At 35.2% G+C, this 8,702-nt stretch overlaps 1 long non-coding RNA gene across 3 annotated transcripts; it reads left to right on the top strand.

Moving 5' to 3' along the window:
- Positions 1–4,414: 4,414 nt before the first annotated feature.
- Positions 4,415–7,290, top strand: LOC120014756. 3 transcript variants are annotated; one of them, XR_005471626.1, is made up of 3 exons: positions 4,415–4,864; positions 5,105–5,636; positions 6,900–7,290. It is a non-coding gene; the product is annotated as an uncharacterized LOC120014756 (long non-coding RNA). The 3 variants fall into 3 exon arrangements; XR_005471625.1 differs by having other exon boundaries at positions 6,645–7,290; XR_005471624.1 differs by having other exon boundaries at positions 6,632–7,290.
- The last annotated feature ends 1,412 nt before the right edge of the window (positions 7,291–8,702 follow it).

Below are 8,702 nucleotides of genomic sequence, written 5' to 3'. Positions count from 1 at the left end.
ATCACAATGGGAGTGCAGTGTTCCGTTTCTCTTTCCCTCATTATTGGACTGAGGACGGATGTTCGCATGTCGCTAAGCATCAGGGTTCGAACCAGCTAAAAGTATTCTAGTATAGTGGGTTTTAGGGCCCACTTCTTGAGAGGGGTTAGGAATCTATTTTCATCTGCATGAGTTTCGATCCAATCTTACCTGTCATCAATATGGTGGGAGTTGTTCTAATGGCCGTGGGCCCAGTCTTATATGTAGTCAACATGGTGGTGAGGGCTGTTCTGGTGGCTGTTCGTATCAGAAATTTACACCCCATACATGTTAACAATATTGTCCGCTTTGGGAAATCCACACCCCATGCTTTGAGGGTTCAGAAATTCATACTCATACATGTTACACAATATTGTTCGCTTTGGGAAATTCACACTCCCATATATGTCAACATATATCGTTGGTATTGGGTTGTCCGATTCCAGAAGATACATCGGCGCTCGTACGACTTTGTTCTTCATCAACCCAACTACTAACGGTCGAAGCTCAACTATTCGGGTCAAAACCCAACTCATTAAGCTCGTCATGAAAAGGTCTTGTTGTTGTTGTGTTAGAAGGTGGGCTTGACTTATTAACCCATCAGTTGTAACTTGCCCAACCGATCTGGTATTTAAGTCATGACATTAAGTAGCAGCACCACATGCACAACTCATAATAGTAATTGATAAACTTATAAGTAGCAGCATATGGTGTGTATATATATATATATATATATATATATATATATATGCTAAAGAAGAGTTGATGTGAACAATTAACACGTACCAGATGCATAACAGGAGGAGAAGCGAACGTAAAGTTGAAACAAGTTGATGGGATGGACAAGACATTCCAACTGAATAGAATATACAAGAACGCATGCAGATTGCAGATACATGGTGCCTTACTGATTAAGACAAGAACCAAATTTGAAAGACAAGATATCATTCTATACCTACAAATATGATTGCTTTCTATGACAAATTGACAATTGCAATGATGCCCTAATATAGAAAAATTGACAAAGATATAATTAACTAACTAGCTTGTAACATAATTGTCAAGTTGGAATTGCTTAAGAATAATAATGATTGTAAGGAAATTATCACATTTGTTTTTGTATATGTGTAATATAGTCCTAATTTTCTTCGCCTTTAGGTATAGGGTCTTTCGACTTACCGAATATCTATTTTACTACTTATTTGATACAAGCCGTTATCTCTCCCCATAGTGAGTGTGTTTCCCCCAATTAAATCATAATTTGCATTCTTAAGTAATTTCTTCCTAAAAATTATATATTTATCTCATTTTAGATTCCACCATATAATTTTATACTCTTGTGCTACTCTGCTTGATCAAGACCATTTCTTAAACCATATGTTCACCACTCTCATTCTACATTGTGTGGTTAAACTCTCCCCAGAATCACTTTACGGTCTCTACAAAAAGTTTATCTATCTTTCGCATAAGAATTAAATCTATCTGAGTAGATTTATGCCTATTCCTAAATGTAATTAAATGTGATTCTATCTTCTTAAATCAAGTTTTACTAGAAACGAGCCATATGACACAACAAACTCTAATTTAGTTTCTCCAACCTCATTTTTATCCTCAAACTCATATTCTCCCTAAACATTATTAAAGTTTTCACTCTCTCCCTACATGTCCATTTAGATCTCCTAAAATAAATTTCTCCCTACTTGGAATGCCCTGAACAATCTCATCGAGGTCCTCCAACAATTAATTCTCTTGGTATTTTCTTCTAATCTTATTTAAGGTGTAACCACTTATGGTATTAATTAACTCATTCCCTAGTATCAATTTAGCCATTAAGATGCTATCGTCTTTTCTTTTTATGTCTAGAACATTTTCTTTTAGTTTGCTATCTATTATTATACCATACCATTTATATTTATATTAATTTTAGTGTACCATAATTTATAACATGTGTTTTCAATCTCTCTAATTTTAATCCATCCATTTAGTCTCATGTACACAGATTATGTTAATGTTAACCATACGCCTAATCGTGATGTATACTAGTTCAGTTAATCTGCCTGTGAGTAACACTATTTTCAAAGTGTTAATCTTATAATCATGGACTGGCTTATTTTCCCAACAAGTTCATAACACGAGAACCATTACCTATGTCTCAACGCATCCGAGCACAGATGAAAGCGTTGTTTGCGGGGGACACCCTAGCATATCCTTGCTCATTTATCACTATAATTACAATTCGAATTAGCGCATTCGCTATTGAGATACACCCGCTCTAGCTCTCAACCGTTTTTTTTTGTTGCATCCTGATTCTTATACAACTCGTCGCGCGTAGATAACGCTACAACAAATTTCTCATTTTCACTCATGTTTATAGGTTTGACAAGTATCATAATAGAAAAAATAAACATTACAAGTGCAAGTCACAGCTTATAAACGGAACATGGATATTATTTTATTTCACTTGCAACACATCATTCGGACCAAACAACATTTCATTATGGATTAATTCCATGGGACACACTTAGGCTTATAGTAATCTAACATCAAGCATGGCCCGGTACGAAGTACATGCCACACACAATGAAGACCATGGCATTCATCACCTTGTTTTGTAGTCAAATCGAACCATTTCAACTGACCTGGCCATGAAAAAATACAAAGGAATTGTGTCTTTCGACCAGAAAACGAAGGATGAAAGTAAATCACATACGACTGCATTGGATCTGGAGAAAGAACATGTTGTCCAGGATCTTCATCCACAGATCTGCAATGAACTGTGAGGCTCTCATTGTTTCCAAGATAATTGTAGATATTCACTTGTTTTCTGTTAAATGGCCACCATGAAAATGCATCAGTACTGTGCACACTGATGCATAACATGATCGCCAAGAGAATAATCGCCAATGAACATGATCTATAGCTAGTTGAAGAACCCATTTCAAGTTTGCTTTGGGAAAGTTATACGTTGTGATTATATGATCTCAAATGTTTCTGCTTTTTATTGGTGAATTTATAGATTGAGAATGTTACTGTCATTTATTATTTTGTTAGTTTTGCTTGGATGCATATTGAATGTTTCAATCATGAAATTTTTTGGTATATAATAATAAGAAGGCTGTTTAATTTTGTTTGTTTTCTTTAGTTTTGTGAATTTAATGTGGTGATTCATTACCTTTTAATGCCACTATTCAAAGTGAATGAACCAAACAAATGAATGGCAATAACGTTTTGAGTAAGTCTTTCCCACTTTTATATTGAGAATGAACCATTTTTGGAAATCAATATAATGACAAATTGATCACTTTCTCCCTATATCTAGACAAGGTCTCCTTAGGAGGTGATTATCATAATTTTCTTTTTAATTGTTCTCATCTCTATTTCCATGTCTTTTTTTGTTTGTGTTGGATTTACATGGATATGAGATTTTTTTTTTTTTTTTGTTTTTGTTATTTTTAGAGGAATTCAGAGGAGATCCCACGAGTTTAAAACGATGCTGGATTTGTTGTCGAATGAACTCGAATTTTCACCGATAAGGACAACGATGATGCCCATTCGAAGATTCCAAATCCATCTCATTATTTTTTTTCTTCTAAATTTTTAGTAATCTAGGTCTTGATTATTCTCTCCCTATATCTTGACAAGGTCTCTTAGATAGTGATTATCATAACTTTCTTTTTAATTGTTCTCATCTCTATTTCCATAATAGGAATCAATCAAAAAGAATAAATATTTGAATTCAATTAGATTTCACAAACCAAATGGAGTAGTTTAGGAACTTTTTGATTTCATTGAAGTTGAAGAAACAAATAATTTATCATACAAGTTGGGAATTTTTGTTTCTTTTTATATTCTATGCTATTGAATTGTTTATGCATATGAATTATTTATTGAGTTTTACTTTCGGTTATCGCATTAAAAAATATTAATATTTGATAAAAATTAAATACAAGTTTACCTTTCGTTTTTGTCATAACAGTTATACACACCATCCTGACCACTCCAATTAATGACTCGGATGTAATTTTGGACCAAATTATTTGTTGGTTGCTCAAAGTATGTCATAGAATACATGACAAAAATGTCACACATAGTTGTATTACTAAAAATTGCTTCGGACCCCCGATTAAGGGGTTCTATGTGTTTATTTATAATTAATGATTATTTCACACATCACAAATGAGATTGAGGATGAAATTGAGGTCATAAATTGGAGGGTTGGTTTTTTTAGTGGATCCGATTCCTATGTTACTATTTCGGCCTTTTCGGTTAGGCTCCCCTACTCTCAGGCCCAGGGATTAAGACATGGGCACTTTCGGCGAGCTCCAAGTTCCATCATAAAAATGTCAAGGCGTCAAATTCAAACCCAACCCTACTTCCTACCTTCAGCCCACGGGCCTTCCCCGCAGCCCATTTTGCCACGCACCCGCTAGTTTCTTCTTCAAGCTTGCTTCGTCTGCGATTCAACTCTCATACCCTTATGCTTCTTTAGCGCCGTATCGAAGTTCGTTTAACAAGCCGATTGGAGGGGCCTGCCATGATTCTACCTGATTGATGTTTGATTCTCCTTTTTGTCCCATTCATTTTAAATGTTTACTCTCCATTATGCAAAACCCTATTTCTCTGTATCCACACATGATTTGAGCAATTTAGGGCATGAAGTTTAAATCTGTGACTCTCTTTTTGTGGAATTTTCGGGCACTGTCAAGGATTTGTGATGATTAACCCCACATTGCGAAAGCCTGATCCTCTAGGGTTTTTGGAGTTCAGAGGCAATATTCGATTGGCGCGAAAAGGGAATCTAATACAAACGGCCGTTTAGATGCCAGTCAAAGCGCACATACCTCATGTAGGTCATTTATATTTAGATGCAATACACTTCTCTGTCAATTTTCAAATTCTTGGTTTTGTTGAAACCATTATAATATATTGTCATGCAGATGGAAGATACTCTATCATGAGTTTTTTATGTTTAGGTAATTTTTGGAGATCATACATAATTTTCATATAGATTCAAGCGGAATCCAGAAATCATTATGTTGCAGTTAAACCATTAATTTGGCTTAATAATCTTTCCTTTCATTCTCAGCCAAGGTAGTGGTTGACTTAGGAAAAACTCAGCTCATCCAAGCAGCCGTGCTGTTACATCCTTCATTGGCTACTGAAGATGATATCATCTGTGAGAAGCAATAGCTTCCCGCTGTTAATTCTGCTTTATTGGTTTGCGTTATCTGTTTTCTTTTAACCTAATGACAAATCCAGATGACACCACCTTAAAAAACTACTCGGAAAGTGCCCAACTTGCTTACTTCGTTTTCTTTTTATTGCCATCGAAGAGCTATCTTTATGAACCTGAAAACATGTCATCTCTCCTTACTGAAATAGTGTTTTGTAATATCAAATGATTCTATCGCCTAAGGTAGCTAGAAAATGTCTACCTGAAAGTTCCATGTACCGCAATCCTCAGGATTTATTGGTCTCTTTTTGTGGAGGCCTGGAGGGAAGGAAAGAAGAATGTTAGGGGCTCAGTGCTGTTCAAACCCACCAAAACTTTAACCCAAGCAGTGGTGCAGGGATTGTCAGAGAAACAATTTGAAGAGGTTTTAGCAGCCAAAAATTAGGTAGGGAACATTTTTCCCCCTTTTCTAGTTCTAATGCATATGATGACAGTAATTTGTTTTTCTCTCAGTCAAGAATTTCATGTTGCATCTCTCTCGCAGGGATGCCTGATTTTAAAATTAATGCTTTGCAAATTGAGAGTTGTTTGATGTGCAAGTCATCTGGATTATTAATAATTAGTTAAAGCCGAGACATAATGATAAATTTGATGATGAAAATCATCAGTATCATCTCCCAATTTGTTTGGCTACTGGAATCAATAGGAGAAAGCGCTATTCTATGCTAGAATTATCATTCTTATCATCATTATATCATTATCTAACTTCTCTCATGGATTCATATAGCGGACTCCAAATTGTTTTAGTTAGAGTAAGGGTTTGATAATAAATTGATGATGAGCAGCATTGCATAGCCCATGCATCCAAAACTTCTGTTTGCCGTAATCACTAATCATATTTCTTCATTATTTGTAATATAAGTTAAGAGAGGGATGATATTTGGTTTTATTACAAGTTGAGGGCTATGTCAAGATATTTCCAAAAGTTGCACATGGCTGGACCATGTTGATGATCCAGCAGTTGTGAGTGCTGCGGAGGAGTGCATCGCAACATGCTGGGGTGGTTCATCAGATATGTTAAATGAGGAACTAAATTTGGTTCAACATCAATAGAGCTAGGCCGTTCTCAGTATCCTTCTGTGTAGATAAAAGTTTTGTGCAATAATACTTGCGAAAATGTGTCTGGGAGTCGTGTGCTCGTCCATGGTTGGTTTGGGTGTTTTGTCAGCATTTCTTTCTACATGTTGTCATTTTTGAGATATTCACATTTTAAGCATATGACCTTTTCTTTCTGAGGATATCATGGGTTCCCAACAAACTAATTAACTGTGGGGTGTTGGAGATAGATATGAAAATTGAAAGTTGAGGAGTATCTGCTGATAGATAGATGCCACTCATGCCAGGTTATCTGTTAAAGTCCTGATTCTGATAAGTTGTTAGGTTGGAAGTGCAGGCACATGAGGGATGACTTGTCCATTGTTGTTTGTCTGTGTGGTGACTGTTTCATGGCCTCTAAACACCACTCAAATATGCTGTGAGAGGGGACCCTACACCAAACCCCACTAAACAACAAACAAATATGTGATATCTATTTGGACAATTCAGGATTACATTTGTATTTAATTAGTCAACAAGGGTTTGCTGGATGATGAGGGTCAAGTAATTTGGACTTATCACATTATTGTTGAGATTTTTTTGGTTCATGAAGGCTGGAAGGGTGGAAGCTGCTTCGAAGTTCAAAGGCAAGTGGTGGTGGAGTTGTCTTACAGCTCAAACATAAGCTGTTCTAGACTTCTAGTGGGACTGACTGTCAAATCGTCCAGCGGTGAGGATATCAGTTTCTGATCAACGATTAGGACAGAATCTCTCTCTTTTAAAAGTTGTAATAAGTTCCACTTTCTATCCGAGATTGAGAATATCAGATTTTCCTGTACTTTCTAAGTTGTATGTGGTTCGCATAGTATTGGAAGGGTGGGTGGCATGAATTTATATTTCTTGTGTGCAGAAGATGCATGGTGAGGGTTGTTTTTTTTTTTTCCTATATAAACTGTATATGGAAAAATAGGAAAATAATACAAATTGGGGTTTAGTTGGAGTGATGATTTTTTGTATCAAACAAATAGCAAAAACGGTTCTTAGTGAGCCGAAAGGTGAAGAAATATGATGGTGAATGATGATATTTAAAAAGCAATTAAGAGTTGGGACTAATATATTTAGATATTTAGAGGCAAGTTAGAACACGAGAAATAAAAAAATTAGGGACTTAAATAATGTGAAATGTATCAAAGATATAGATAATAGAGTTTTTATATTAAGGACGTGGAAATTTAACGAGATTAGATAAGTTACTTGAATGAGTTGTTTGATGGCATCCACAGAGAGAACATCGAACACCTCCATACATATCTTTTGAGAGAATAGAAATACTTGTTGTATGAGACGTATTAGAGTTATTGAAATGAAGGAAACCTTGAGGAGAATGAATAGGGTAAAGCCATGAGATTTGATAGAATTTCAATTGAAGTGTGAAGATACGTAGGAATGTTGGTATAGACTTCCAATTCTCTTTGATTTTCTCAAAAATTAATTTTGCCGGCCCCAAAATTTTTCAATTGCAATGTGAAAATACGTAAGAGTATTGGTATATAATTCCAATTTTCTTTGATTTTCTCACAAATTCATTTTGCCGTCCCCAAATTGTTTCAATTGAAGTGTGAAAATGCGTAGGAATGTTAGTGTAGAATTCCAATTTTCTTCGATTTTCTTAGAAATTCATTTTGTCAACTCCAAATTTTTGGAATAAAGGTTCGGACAACAATGTGTATATATATACGCGTGGTTGGAAGTAGGCACCTTCACGACAATGGATACAAGCTCGGTCATCTCAATGGTTATTGTGGTTGTCTGTCTGTCTATTGTGGGTCGTTACTATAATTCACTCTTTTTGATTGCATCACGTCAAAAGCGCGTGAATTCAGTCCTCAAATTTTTTTTTAAAGAAATCAGTCTGTTTTTAATGGACTTTTACATTTGCCCTCTTAAGCGGTCATTACTACCAAAATGCCATCATTATTTTGAAACAAGTGTTTGGGGAGAGGGTAGAATTCGAATCCACGCCCTAATGGGTGGATGATCCATCATTATTCATTAGACTTATAATAAGTGTTTTTCTTTAAGCGATTAGTTATTTAGTTAATGATTACTTTGATGACTCTCTACTATAAAGCGAAGTTGTGAAATGTATACATATATATTAGAGAAATATGTGAAGATGGTTTTGGTTACATGCTACAAAAACAGTAATCCAATCATGAAAATAGTGTCATCTCAACCACGTGAATTGTTTCTATGATCACATGCAATTATGCAATATTAATATTGTTTATTCCCACTCTATCTAAACACTTTTTTTTTAAATAGAGAATAATATCGTATAAGTTTACCCTTTACACATTCAATGAGGTCTAAATTCGGGACAACATACTTGTACGCATAGAAGTTTTTCACCTTG

This window comes from Tripterygium wilfordii, chromosome 14, assembly GCF_013401445.1.
Source record: "Tripterygium wilfordii isolate XIE 37 chromosome 14, ASM1340144v1, whole genome shotgun sequence".
Lineage (NCBI taxonomy): Eukaryota > Viridiplantae > Streptophyta > Magnoliopsida > Celastrales > Celastraceae > Tripterygium > Tripterygium wilfordii.
The sequence above is the reverse complement of the archived record's forward strand: the minus strand, read 5'-3'. Positions and strand labels throughout refer to the sequence as shown.